Below are 15,475 nucleotides of genomic sequence, written 5' to 3'. Positions count from 1 at the left end.
GCAAAGACAGTATGAGCACTTTGAAATAGTGGTACAATTTTGTGTTCTAGTTAAAAGGACATTAGGCATATGCAATGCAATACGATCAAATTAAGGAAAAATACCTATGATCAATTGACACTATCAGCTGTCAGATAACTCTCAATTAAAAAAAAAATAAAGGCATGGTAGTGAGAGCTCTGTGATAAGCAGTGGAAGTAAAAAAAATCCAAAGAAGAGGAAATAAAAGTGAGGGTCTTTTCAGGATGAAGAAATGACCATCAAAAATGAAAGGCAGAGAACAAGGAGGAATACATGTAAAAGAAAGAACTTAGGAGAAATGCTTTAAGGTGAGAGGAAGGAAAAAGGCAAAATAAGAAAAAGAGAGGAGACTGCCAGGTCAAGCAAAGGGAACGGTTCCTGAGTGAAAGCAATGACTTTTTACATCCTTTGAAAAGCCTGACAATTTCTTTGGCAGAAAATGCTTGGCAGAGGAGACAGGAATGGAGCAGGATGTTTTAGAGGAAATTCAGAAATAGCAAAGAATTGAAGGGACAAAGGTCATGCTAGTTTCAGAAAAAAAGAAAAATCTCAGAATACTCTGAGTTGGAAGGATCACTGGGATCCACAAGGATCACTGGGTCCAGTTCTTAAGTGCATGGCCCATATGGGGAATGAACATAGAAACTTGGTGTAATATGAAGATATCGGTCAAGGGGCAGAGAAATGGACAAAAAACCAAAAATTTTTGTAGAGTTGAAAACTGCATGATGCTTACAGCATCTTTCTTCAGTGAGGCACAGTGACACTAAAGTAGGATGAAATCAAAGAAAAAATCAAAGTACTAAAAATATGCAAAGAAGGGTATGTTTTAAAAGGACCCCAAGGAAGCAAAAGGCAAGAGGAGCAATGAAGGAGAGAAGATCAGGCAGGAGAGCTAAGAACAGCTACCAGAATGTATGCGAAAAAGATAAAGAGGGTCAGAAGAAAGTAACTCAGAAAAACTGCAGTAAGCAGAAATCAAAACGCCTGGCTTAGAGCATGGATCTGTCCAGGCAATGAGCTCAAGTGATTTCAGGGGAGAGTAGGTGGGACACTATGGAGAGACAAGAACCTTCATTGTGGAAGCCACAAGTTCCCTCAGCCTGACTAGAGAACTGAGGAGAGAAAGAGAGCCAGGATTACTGAGGGAAAAGGAAGCAGAATAAAAAGAATGGCAGATGAGAGCACAACAGGAGCAGATGAACACAGAGGAAGAATTAGATATTACAAATCTGTCTGTATTTATATGTCATATTACTGCATGAGCAACTTGCAGTAGTACTGTGAAATGTTTGAAAAAAGGAAGACAAATTTAGTTTTATCCATGCCTCCTAAATAATTCTGAAAACACTTAAAAAATCTTCCAGTAATAAAAGTCTATCTTGGCGATAAACTAAGTTCACATTTCAGATTTGAATGAAAACCCAAAGTTACCTGAAATTAGGTTTTGTTTATGGCTTTAAATACTAATGGATTAAAAAAGCAGCTTTCTGAAAAACAGTGCACACATACACATACATTGAAAGCATAATATGGTCTCTTTGAGATACTGCTGCTGGGAGGATAGGAAAATATCTGATGAAATCTCTAGGGGACTTACCACTCTTGTTTGTTGGACTTACCACTTTGTTTGTTGTTATATATATATATGTATATATGTATATGTATATATGTATATATGTATATATGTATATATGTATATATGTATATATGTATATATGTATATATGTATATATGTATATATGTATATATGTATATATGTATATATGTATATATATACATATATATATATAATCTCAAGCACATCTTAAAAATGAATGGTATGGTAACTGAAAGTGCAGGGGATTTGACACTACACATCCCATCTTAGTACAGGAGAAATTACAAGTGTTCATTTTAATGACAGATAATTGAAATCTAGTATTCAGCTTTATAAGACTACACAATAAGATACCACAGATGCATTAAATCTCATTCTTTTCGTGGTTCAGAAAGCAACCACCACACAATACGTACACAACTTTTTCATTAAGTAGAGAATTCTGGGGGTGTTTTAATTCAGCTGTGGCTTGTCACATGATTTGCATAAAGGGATGCAGTAAGTGTCCTGTGAAATGCACTGTTTCTTTCCTCTTTTATTCAGTGGCAGAAATAAAGGACACAAGCAGCAATCTGATGCTCTGTCACAAGCAGCCAGTGGCAAACCTTTTTGTATCACAACTCCATTACCAGACGTCTTCCATCTGCAGTGAGGTACATCCGAAGGGATGGTTATTCCTGCATAAAGGGTCTGCATTTACTAACGCTTAGCTGCTTGTTCCTTTCAGAATCCCTGAAAGAAAATGAGAAGGAAAACTGCCTGTTTCTTGAGCATTGTCATTTTTCAGTGTTTATCAACACACTAAGTATTTTGCATTTTTTCCGCTGGGAAAGATACCATTTTGGTTTGTAAATGTAGCATGGTTTTGCTGGACATTCCCCCGCTGCAAGAAACTATCAAATCAGCAGAAGGCTCTGATATATCTTTGACTCATCTTACTTCTGCTTGATGCTACAAATTACCTTGCAAAACTCCATGGAGGCACTGCAGTCCACAAAGGGGGCTTACTCCCCACTACTGACTTCAATTCTCATTCTACGAAAGACTGCTGGCTAATTAGTGATTGGGTGTGAACATCAAATAGCCCCACTCTTATTGGTGTTAATTTATAAACAATAGCTATTAAAGGGAAACACAAACTCAGTTTCTGACAGGCTTTTGAAGTGATACTGAAATCGACCAGACAGAAAGTTTCTAACACAGTTTTGAGTACTAGAAATCAGGCATTCTTTATTGCAGCACACTGGTCACATGGAGGATCCTTCCTCTAATCAAGTGCCCCAAGCATCAGATAAACAGTTTTTATCATACACACATATTATGTATTTGTTAGCTATTCCTGCTTACTCGGTGTATATGTATTACTTTATTTTACACAGCTGTACCCTTAACAGAAGTCCTGATGTGGTTCTTTGGGGTCTATCTTCAATGTCCAGTCTCCTTCTTAGGTGGCTGTTCCTCAACCCCTGCTTGTGAGCAAGTGCAATATCATTGTTTTGCATAACTTCTACTTTGTCAGCCTTGCAGAGCTGAGCTGGCATCCTGCTTGCATTTTGCGTGAATTTGCATGGCTTTTGTCTGCCTCAGTTACATCCTTTATCTCTTTCCCCAAGGCTCTGCTGTTCTGTTCTACTGTCCTAATGAGAGTAAAATGCTGTTCTGGTCTACTGTCCTTATCAAGTCCCCCCTTTTCTTGAGAATAAGTTCCTTATAGGAACTAGTCTGTTAATGTCCGTATTTCATTTTATAGCACAAGGCATTACAACTGCTAAAACACTGAATCATTAGGCAAGCAAAAACACTCACAGCAATTATTATGAAGATGATTATAAACAGATGTTTGAACCAAGTCTACCTGGGTAACCATGAAGTAAGTTTGGTCCTCCTGAGCTGTCTTCAAGAGCTCAGACAGTGGCTTTACTTGCAACCCATAATTGCTGATCCACAGGTGACACCATTTGACCATCCCAAGAAATGCACACAACTCTCTTACCATTTGTGGCTGTGGATGTTGGCAAATTGCTTCTTTTTGTTCCTATCCCAGCCTCCTTTGTCCTTGGAGGATTTTGAATCCCAAGTAGGTTACTGTGGTCTGGACTATTTGTGCTCTGTCTTTGGATACTCTGGATCCACTTAGACCCAGAAAACTCAGCAATGCCACAGGCTGATCACATTATTGCTGTATAGTTTCAGCAGCTAGCAGAATGCAATCTACATACTGTTACAAGAATCCAATTTTTCCATTCCTCCAGTTCTTTTGCCAGTTGATTTCTGAACATGGTGGGACTGTTTTTAAACCCCTGTAGTAGTACCATCCAAATCAGTTGGATTCTTCTCCCTGTGTTTGGATTTTCCCATTCAAAAAGTAAAAGCTCTTGACTTTCAGTACTCAAAGGAGCATAAAAAAAGGCATGCTCCAAATCTAATTCTGTAAACCATTTTCATTTTTCACTCAAGATTGTTAGCAAGGTATAAGGCTTTGCTGCTACCAGGTGTATATCTTCTACTCCCTTATCTATGACCCTAAGGTCATGTACCAGCTGCTAATCCTCTCTGTTTGCCTTCCTGTCAGAATAGGGGTATTAAATTTGGATTCACATTTCTTCAATAGGCCATATTTTATAAATTTTTCCACAAGGGGTAATAACCACTTGTGACTTTCTATTTTTAAAGGGGATTGCTTTTGCCTCACTGGTCCCATTGCAGGTTTCAATCTGCTCTGTTGGATTGCCTGGTCACCTCTCAGTCTAGTTCCAGCCCAGACTATAGGAATGGCTGCATCTTCAAGTGACACCAGCAAACCAATCATGTCTGATTTCAGAGACTGGGATGCAAAAATATAGGCTTCCACATAATGAGGTTCTGGAATAATAACCTGTATTTTGTCATTTTAAAATTTGATTTCAGCATTTAGTTTTTCCAACAAATCTCTCCCAATGAGAGGCTTTGGTGAATTGGGTAGATTCCAAAAAAGGTGAGTTTGCTTTCCTAATTCAAAATCAATGAGCTGAAAAATGGCCAAGATTTGCAATTCCCTATTGCAGGAATAATTGTTATAGAATCATTGCTCCAGTTTCCTTTTACTGTCTTTAGCACAGAGTAACTAGCTCCTTTTACTGTCTTTAGCACAGAGTAACTTTAGCACAGAGTAACTATCTACTAAAACTTCCACCTCCTCATTTATCTGCTCATTCCCCATCTTAGCTGTAAGAAGAAGTTCTGCCAGGGAAGATTTATCTGGTCCCCCTCAGTCATCATTGGTGATGGCCATGAGAGGGGGGCTTTTATGTTTCAGCTGTGGACAATCCTTTTGCCAATGCCCGTCTTTATTACAGTATGCACATTGATTAATACCAAGTTTTCCAGAGGGGTTGAAGGTACCCCCTTCCTTTCCCCAGGGGTACCATTCCTTTGAAAATCCTTCCACAATTGCAACCTTCTGGATATTGTGGAGGTTTTTTTGAATACCAGAAAATAGGTGCCAGCCACTGACTTCCAGTTATTAAGACCTGTTACTCAAAATGGCTCTTTTACTGTGAATGGACCATCGGCACTCACTGTCCAATGGAAGCAACTACCATCACACCTCTGTGTTTAGTTCTAGTTCTCCCTGCAACCAGACTAAAACCCTCTGCTCTTTGATACATCTACTCTCTCCTCCCTATCTACTCTGTCTTCTCTAGATGTGCTACATTTGCCTCTTTATGCGCCTGTTCCCTTGTAATATCAGTCTCAGCAGCCTGATTACCTGTTCTCCCCTCTAAGCTGGCCATGAGATCTAAATCATCCTCCTTATTGGGGAGATGTTTAGAACAAATTTGTTCTATGCTGCACGCAGAACAACATTTTAACAATTTTCCTTTATTCTCCTTTTCAAGACCCAGCACAAAAAGTGTCCGCAGGGGCTGGATTCAAGCCACAACTTTTCTGCCATTCCATCTGATTCCATGAAGTGAAAAACATATCAGCATACATAACCTCATCCCATTTCTGTTCCCATCTTAAAAACCATGTTAGCTGTGACAATGTATTACAGTTCAAGATTCCATTTTGTGGCCACGTTTCTCCAGAGCCTAGTTTGCACGATGGCTGCTATTGATTACAATACTAAATTGAATTCTCCCTAGGAGCTGTTCCCCTAGGGGACCTGCCAATATTTCTCCAATGTCACAAAAAGCAACCAAGTGTGTCAGAATGCCCCCTTTAGATTGTCCACTACCCATTTCTGAATAGCAGACCCAAAATATTACAGTATAGATACAAACACAAATACAAACTGTAATAAATTACAATCAGTTTAGTTCACGAACTGTTTGAAAAGGGTGATAAGCCTTAAATTGCCTTTCCATTTATTTTTCTTTTTGCTGTTATAAAAATGATTCTTGCTTTAAACCAATGTGCTTGAACAGGCTGGTGGCTCTGCAGCCCCCACAGGATGCTTACAGGCGGCATTTGCCCAACCCCCACAAGACAGATGCAAAAAGAATTTGACTCAGGGACCATAAAACCTCCTCCTACCAAGAGCCCTGTGCAACCCCCACGGTGAGACCATCCCAGGAGGCCCAGTAACAACCACTCAACGCAGAGCACGACAGCCTAGACGACTCAGCAGCCAATCAAGGATTCATGAAGGGACGCCAATCAAGGCATAGAGAGGGAGTGGGATACGAAAGAGTTATAAAAGTTCGTCCTCTGTAAGCCGGGGTGCGGTGCATAGAGGTATGCTTGAACCTCTGCCCGTCCAGCGCTGTCTTGACTGATATCTGCTTGCTTTTTATAAATTCTTTAATTGGATCTACGTCTCTGATTGGATAATGAGGTTCAATCAATAACACAAACCAATTATCAATTGATAAACCCAAGTCAAATACCAAATTTCGGAATACCAAATAACCCGCCCACTGCGCTGGAAGATCCACCCATCTTATACACACAGGATTCTCAAAAGAATGCCTTATTATCGAATGGGATCTTACCCATGTCCGAGACTGATCTGAGTGTCTTCTCCAAGAAAGTCCCAGTGCTAACATGAAGATCCAGAGATCCCTCAGATCTCTGGAAGATTAGGCAAAGTGGCTTACCTGGCATTGCCAAAAAATTATATTGAAATTGGCTAATCTCTCATTTTTCTTAATGAAATCAAAAAACTGAAAAATTAAATCCATCTGACAATCTTCAGACTTGTACAGACTTATGAGAGAATTAGCAAATGAAGAGTGAAACTCAAGAACTTACCCTATTTCTTAAGCACTCAGTGTTTAACAAAACATGATTTAGGAACAGAGATATTGCGGCCAGGTATTTTGGATAACCAAATGTGTCAGTAATCAGTACCCCAATAAAACTGCAAGAAGTGGAAGCATCCAGAGGATATCATAAGTGTAATACAAACAGCAGCAGCTCTGTGTGACAACAAAACCTGTAAGCATGCTGATGGGGAAAGGTTTGGTGTCACACAGCCCTCTTCTCTCTTCCAGTTGTGTATAGTTGGTACACTAGCAACAACTCTGCCACATTTCTGACCCTTTAGGAGCTACATTAGCTCACCAATCCATAGCTGCATTATTTGTTCTTCAAAATCACACGACTCCCAGGCACAGAGAACAAAAGATCTGCCACATCAAATTGGACAAAAAATTTTTCCAGCATATCCATTCTGTCTTCACTGATGGCCATACATGGGTGCCCAGGGAGAAAACACCTGAAATTCAGATGAAGAGTGGCATTTTAGTCCACTGATTTCTTTTAAGAAAGGAGGCATCATTTACTCTCTATTATTTCAGCTAAGCTGATGGAATTGCTCTTAATTATCCCGTTTCTCCTCCCTGCAGAAATAAACCTTCCTATTACACAAAATGAAAAATACCTCCCGATATTATACTACTTTTAAGGAGGTGTGCCAGTTTGAAAGTAAACCAGCACGAGAAATGAGCCGCACACAAACACCTTGAGAGAGACTTCAGTTCAGGGTTTATCATAAATGCCATGATATAGAAAACTGGCTTAAACCCACACAGTCAGAGTACAACCTGGCATCCTGTTGGTCAGTGTCGTGGTCACAGTCTGATTAAGTGGTGGTTGCAGTGCTGTGGAAAGGAAAGCTGCAGTCTGGTTGAAAGTGATGGTCCTGTTGAAGGTGTGGTCCTCCTGTGGAGGTTCAGGTCCTCCTCTGGGTCTGCCAAGTGGTGGTGTGATTCGCCCCAAACGGGCCTTGGAGACACTTCAGAGACAAAGTCAGAGAAGTGGGTACTTGCTTTATTCGGTGCACCGGGTGTGGGGGATTGACTCCTCCAAACACACACCTCAGTACCTCCAAAGACACAACATTATAGGTAAAATTCATGAATGTTCTTTACATTTCCCAGAATAGGAGTGGTTATACAAATAATTTCTCAGAAGTCATCAATATTAGCATGTGCACCACGCATACTCCATACGTCCCAGTGGTCTTTGGAGACCCCCAAAGAGCCTTCCAGGATTAAAGTCCCAAAAGTCTTCATCACAATGCACTTTTTACCCTTCTGTCATGAGCCTGCAGTCCTTCATGAGATGATTTGGTGGTTTCTGTGCTGGCTTCAAATGGCTCTTATCTTGATAAGATTAAGGGAATCCCGTTTTTCTAGGTTTTAGAATTCACATATTCTGTCTCTCAATAGTTAACTTTAGTTACCGATTGACCACTCCTTTCTCAGGTGTCCCAAGCCCCCAGACCTCAGGATTATATGTGGTGGGGTTCAGGTAGTGTCTCCCCTACTGCGGGGAGTTTCACAATGGAATGATGTAGTCCTATGAGTCATAAGGTATTTTTTGAGTCCTTCATGGTTATTCCAGCTGTCTGTTCTGCTGGTACCTATTCAGTTCATCGTGGCCCATTAGCAGAGATGACCCCCTCAGGATGGGTGGTGCTGCTGCTTCCCTGGACAGAGTTATCACGGCTGAGTCATGGTGAAGACAAACTACCCCGCCTCACAGGGTTTGCCTCTTCTCTTTTAACACCCAGCCTGTAGCCTGAGGGGTTGGGTGTGCACTGGGCAGCTACTGTGAATGACCCATCATTAACAGTCCATCAGAAATGATGTCGATGGGAGTAGAACACTCAGCTTGGTTACACCCATATTGGCACCCTTTTTCCTGTAAACATGACAGGAGGTCACACACAGATATTAAGAACCACTGAAAAAATCTGTGGAGCAATCAGCAAGATTGCACACATGCAGCATCTTTCTTCTCAAAGAAAACAAAAGAAGAAACAAAATAGAAGTGGCCTGCCAAGCAAAGCAATGGATCAAGTAGCTCTACATTATCTGTTTTACCACAGCTGCTTATCACTGTCATCACTATAAAGCCAGCTCCAGACAAGCATGCTGAAGAAATAGAAGTTCTTGCAGAAAATTCAGTCTACATAGTAAAGATTAGAGCTCAGGCAGTTTAGAAAATGTTACCTAGTTTTCTAGACTGTCTTGTATCAGATCTCGGTCTTATTTTGGTAAACTAACCTGCTCAATCTCTGTCCCCATCCGATGTTTCTTGCCTTCTGTCAAGACTACCAGTTTTTTAGAAAATTGTGGGTGGCACTTGTAGCAATCATTCAAGGGCTTAAAGTTCTTGCAAAGGATCTGGTTTAATTTCTATTTGGTTTTAATTAGCTGTGCATAACAACAAAAAGAGCTTCGCAGTCCCCTGTCCACAATCTCTATCTGGCAATCTCAGCCCTTAATGACACAGTCCATACTGCCACAGCATTCTGTCGAAGAGAATAACATTTTAAAATGTAACAATAAAAAGACAAACTTACATCAACCTCATAAAAAGACAAACTGTTCTTTCTATAAGAGTTACATATTGTAGTCAGTTATGTTCACAGTATGGTACACATTTAGCACCATCTGTGAACTAGCATATCTGAGAAGAACATACATGTGAAAAACAAAGACCATTTTAAGATGAGCATGTTAATTACTCGAGACTGAAAAGTGACAAGCAAGTCAGAGTTTGTTTTCCTCTTGTTATGCTTTAGGATGGGTATGCTCCAATTTAGTTCTCCAAATAAAACCATCCTGCTGCTCACTCCCCTCTCCCTTTTCCCCCTCCCCACCGTGGGTTGAGAAAGGAGTGATCAAATAGAAAACCCAAATCTATTTGCACTTCAACCATCCTTGTTTCTTTGAGCTTTTGCCTCTTCCACCAGCACGGCGCCCATCCAGGGCTGAAGGCTGATAACAGTTCTGGCCTTGTGGATTCCCTTAATCTTATCAAGATAAAACAGGACAAAAGGAATCCTTTTGCCATTGAGCACAAGACATCGCTAATAATATTAATGACTTATGAGAAGTAATTTGTATAACCACTCCTATCCTGGAGAATGTAATGAATATTCATGAATTTTACCCATAACACTGTGCCTTTGGAGGTACTGAGGTGTGTGTTTGGCGGAGAGAATTCCCCACACATCCTGTGCACTGAATAAAGCAAACACCCACTTCTCTGACTTTGTCTCTGAAGTGTCTCCAGGTTCGATTGGGGCGAATCAGGGTGGCTGTGGGAGAGAAGAATTGGAGGTACTAAAGGTAGAGATCATGGTTGAGATAGGAACAATTTACCGGAAATAGCAATGAGAAAATAAAACAAATAGTAACAGCAACAACACTAATTAAAAAGTGTACAAAAGGGATAGTGATTCACATGGAAAAAAAAAAAAAAACCTCACCACAGAGCCCACAACAATGAACAATGCCGCACAGCTCCTCCCCTGCCACCCTGTTTTTTCACAGGGGAAGGAACACGTTTCTCCTCCTAAGCCGGAGTTTCTTTCCCCCTGCCTGTTGCAAGGATGTGAGGTGATACAGAATAACGTCCTAGCCACACCCCTCAGCAACACCTCCTCCTGACTACTGCAAACAAGTAACCCAGTCTTGGCAAGAACCCGAACACCTTTCTCTGTACCTAGATGACATTGGCGCTTTAACGAGTTAAATTACACACCGAAGTTACACAGTTTATATCAGCGTAGGTCAGTCCCAGCGCCCCAAAACCAGGTCTTGACAACACAAGCTCTTGTGTGTCCGTGCAGTGAAGTGGATTGGGAAGCCAATCCAGGTTAAAATTAACCCAGCAAAGTAAAGGAGAGAAAGAAAGTATAGCTTTAGCACTTTTAGGAGGAGGAAGAGAAAAACCAAGGAAGAAAGCACAGACTGGTTTGGGGTGTTTTTGCAAGAGTGCCAGAGTGCCAGTCCATGCTGGCTTACACTATTTATGGAATTAAGATATGAAATAATATGACATGTTTCATGTTATATTAAAACCACTTTAGCTGTAGAATGTCCCCAAGTAGAGCAGCTCTATATCATTCAAGTATGTTTCTCCCTTATCTCTTGCTGGATCTTGCTGATGTGTGACTACAACATACATCATGTCATCTTTAGGAAGGCCAAGCCCTACTTGGAATTGAGTCTGGCAAAGGACAAGAAGAAGGGCTTCTACAAGTGTATCAGCAGCAAAAGGAAAATCATGGAAAATGTAGGGCCACTGATAAATCGAGGGTTATCCTGGTAGTGGAAAACACAGAGAAGACAGAATTACTGAATGCCTTCTTTGCCCCAGTCTTTACTGCTGAGGATGTCTCCCAAGAGTCCTAGACTTTGGAGGCAGGAGAAGAAGGCTGCAGAAAGGAAGACATCCCCTTGGTCAGAGAGGTTGGGTTAGAGATTCACTAGACAGATTCAACACCAATAAATCTATGGGCCCTGACAGGATGCACCCATGGGTGCTGAGTGACCTGGCACATGTTGTTGCTCTGTCACTCTCCATCATCTTTGAAAGAGAATGGGAGAGGTGCCTGACAATGGTAGGAAGGGCAGTGTTACTCCCATCTCCAAAAAAGGCAAGAAGGAGGACCCAGGAAACTACTGACCAGTCAGCCTCACCTCCACTCCTGGAAAGGTGATGGAACAGAGAATACAGGAAGTCATCAGCATGTATGTAGAAGAAAGGAGCATCATCAAGAGCAGTGAGCATGGACTCAACAAGGGGAAATCATGCTTGATGAATCTGATAGTCTTTTATGACAACATGGCCGTATGGGTTGACAAGGGGAGAGCAGTGCATGTAGGCTACCTTGACTTCAGCAAGGCTTTTGACACTGTTTCCCATAACATCTTTGTAAATAAGCTTAGGAATTGTGGTTTAGATGAATGGACAGTGAGGTGGATCAAGAGCTGTCTGAATGGCAGAGCTCAGAGGATCATGTTCAGTGAAGTAGAATCCTGTTGGAGACCTATAGTAGGCAGTGTTCTCCAGGGATCAATAGCAGGTCCAGTCTTGTTTCTCTTGTTTTCCTGGATGAAAAGAGAGAATGTATCCTCAGCCAGTTTGCTGATGATACCAAACTGGCGGAGTGGCTGATACACCTGAAGGCTGTGCTGACATTTAGCAGGAACTTGACAGGCTAGAGAAATGGGCAGAGAGAAACCAAATGATGTTCAACAAGGGCATGTGTAGGGTTCTACACCCAGGGAAGAAGAACCCCAAGTACCAGTACAGGTCTTGTCTGCTAGAAGGACCTGGGAGTCCTGGTGGATGACAAGTTGATATGAACCAGAAGTGTGCCTTTGTGGCCAGGAGGGAAAAAATACCTTGGGGTGCATTGGGAAGAGTGTGACCAGTAGGTCAAGGAAAGTGATCCTCCCCCTCTATTTGGCTCCAGGTGGGGCCACATCTGGAATATTGTGTCCAGCTCTGGGCTCTCAGTACAAAGAAAGGGGCTAATGGAGATGGTCCAGCAGAGGCACAAAGATGATTAAGGGACTGGAGCATCTCTAATGAGGAGAGACTGTGGGAACTGGGCCTGCTTAATCTAGAGAAGACTGAGAGGGGATCTCATTAATGGATACAAATAATTCATAGGCAGGCACTGAAAGTATGCTGCCAGACTCTTTTCAGTGGTGCCCAGTGACAGGACAAGGAGCAATGTCCATAAAAAAAAATACAAGAAGTTTCACCTGGACAAGAAGGTGGAAGAACTGCTTTACATTGAATGTGGCGGAACACTGGAACAGACTGCCCAGGGAGGTTGTGGAGTCTCCTACTGGAGACATTCAAACCCCACCTGGACATTTTCCTGTGTAACATACTGTAGCTGACCCTACCTTGGCAGGGGGGTTGGACTAGACCGTCTCCTGAGTCCCCTTTCAACCCTAACAATTCAGTGATTCTGTGATTGATCTGACAAGCTTCAGGGAAATCTTTTGTCACAAGTACACTGGCTATGAGCTTTAGGACTCCTATCACACCCTGCTTCTCCAGGAAAGGTTCACTTCTGGTTAAATCATTAAAAAAAACAAAACCACAATTATAATTCTTCTTTGGGTTTTTTCTGGAGTTTAACTGGCAGTATGACATGCTGAAAGCATGTGCATTTATTCACTGTATCAACTGTACTTAAAACCCTACACTCATATTGACTTCAATTCCCTGAAATGTATTCAGGAGCCTCAGAGCTTCCCTGAAAAGCCAGCAATACTGAGAGCACGTATGTTGTTGAGCAAAGCCTTGGGGTTCTCAGCAGTGAAACATACTGCCTGCCTGGGCAAACTCTCAAATATGGTGTGTCTCCTTTTCCAGAAGGGAAGAAAGAAGGCCCCACCTTCCTAGTGATAATATATTACATTCTATTTCCTACATATTTATTCCTTGGTAAATTAAATCTGTATGCAAGTGAAGGAGATGACTTTTTTCCTCACTATGTCTCTTGGCCCTCTGATTCCTCAGCCATGCTTTCATGAAAATGGATGGATTAGGGCGCATATGCTGAATCCAAAATATTGTGGATTCATAAGAAAAAATGGTTTGGCTAGTTCAAACTCATACTGTGGATCCAAATTTGTTCAAAACAAAAGTATTTAAAGGATAACATTGTCCTGGCAGATTTTCTGGCAGATCACATATCACCTGTCCTCCTGCAGTGACCATGAAGCCAGAATAAATACTGTACTGTGTGTTCTAGCTGATTTGACAGAAATGCAGTCATACACTCAGGCCTGAGCTAGTCCAAATCTGTACTATTAGGTGATTTGGTTGTGTACAGCTCTGGTATTCCTGAACACAGAACCATAGCAAATAAAACTAGCTAAATCCTCTTTTAAACCTCCACCTAAAGTTGAAGGGGATTTCTAGGAGTACAAATCACACGACACGGATTGTTTTGTCTTTTCTCAGTTCTGGGCAGAGTGTTTTGTATGAGGTCCTCAAATCCTTCCTCAGTTTTTCTGGGGTCTTCTACTGATAAGCTCCAGGGCTCAGCATAGAATACTATAGCAAATTCCTGCCTATCCAAACATTTATTTCCCTGTGCCTGCAGTGAGGAAAAGCTTAGCAGTGGAAACCTACAGTTTAATTGTTTTCTTACAGAGGTACTGGCTTTTTTTCAGTGTAAACAAAACTGCTTTTTGTGTCACTTGTTGCCAGAAATAATGTCCAAAGTAATTTAATAGATATTGTAATCACTTTCAAATTTATAGACCAATGATTTCCCATATTGCTTAACAGTCCTGGATAAAATCCCCTAAATTAATGGTACTGTTGTTATTTTGAGTGTCTAGTGTGCTCCATATGCATACATTTCAGCACTTAAGCAAATGCTTGCTGAGTACCAGCTCCTACAGCCCATGTTGCTCTGCTGGGCTCAAAATCTGCACTACATGCAACCCTTTGTGTTTCTTTACATTTCTTTTTGTGTAACAATTTTCATTCTCTGTACTTTACTGGACTATTGACTGACTACTACAAATTTTCATCTGCATATGGGGAAATATCTTTCCTGGTTTACAGGTATTTCCTTTGTCTTCTCTGGAGTACTCAGTTCTCCAGAATGTTTGAAATTTAGCCTCCTCAGGGGACACAGAATCTAAAATTTCTAAATCAATTCGAGTCTGCCTTACAAGAAGAAATTGTGAGCTTTCCTGTTATTTTACTCCTGTCTGAATGCTGTATGTCATCCATATGTTTTTTCAACTTCCAGTGGAGTATATAATTTCTCAGATAGGATTAAGCTTTCTCAATATTCTATTCAGCCCAAAGAAATTATTAAACTCAGAATTATTGCACCCATCCATTCCTGGAGATAATGAGAACTTTTGTCTTCTCTGCTGCTTTCTTTATTTTTAGTCTAAAGAAAATTATATCTTCTTTCATTACCCCCTTTACTCACAGAAGAATTAAGGTATGAACGCTTTCTAAAGTTCGTTCCTTCCACTCAGCTCTTTCCCCAGAATTGTTTCCTTTGTGGTACATCCAGGTTTCAGTTTTCCCCAGAGGATGCAGGTTTTGCATAACATCTGTTTTATTTGGTGCCCAGATTCAACTCAAAGTACTAAATGAAGATGGAGGAACACTCCATCAGAAGGGGCCAGACAAGCAGCCACGTCCAGCAAAACAAAGGATGGTAAATGTCATCAGCAAAAATAGAAAGGTAGAATAGAATTGAGCTTTTCTCCCACTCAGCCTCTAAAGCCTGCAGTTTATGGTGGCTGCAAGAGCATGAAACAACTGCAGCCTCATTTCTGAAGCTGGTCTCTTTGCCTGTTTTCCACAACTGCTCATTTTTCCTGGAGAACTGAGGAAGGATGTCATAAGGAAGGAAAGGGTTGCAATCAGCATTATAAAGCTTTCAGTCTCACAGGTCAGGCTACCATAAGGGCACATGTTAGTACAACAGTGGGGAAGGAAGATTAATATCACACAGTATAAAATATTAACTGAGAGAAACAATACCCTGTAATAGCTAGCATGTTCCACATTCAGTCCTATAATAACATGACTCTACTTCAATATTCACTATCAAAAGCTACCCTACTCCGT

Source organism: Lichenostomus cassidix, chromosome Z, assembly GCF_008360975.1.
Source record: "Lichenostomus cassidix isolate B80296 chromosome Z, HeHo_3.0, whole genome shotgun sequence".
In the NCBI taxonomy this organism is placed as follows: Eukaryota; Metazoa; Chordata; class Aves; order Passeriformes; family Meliphagidae; genus Lichenostomus; species Lichenostomus cassidix.
This window is presented reverse-complemented; position numbering follows the sequence as displayed.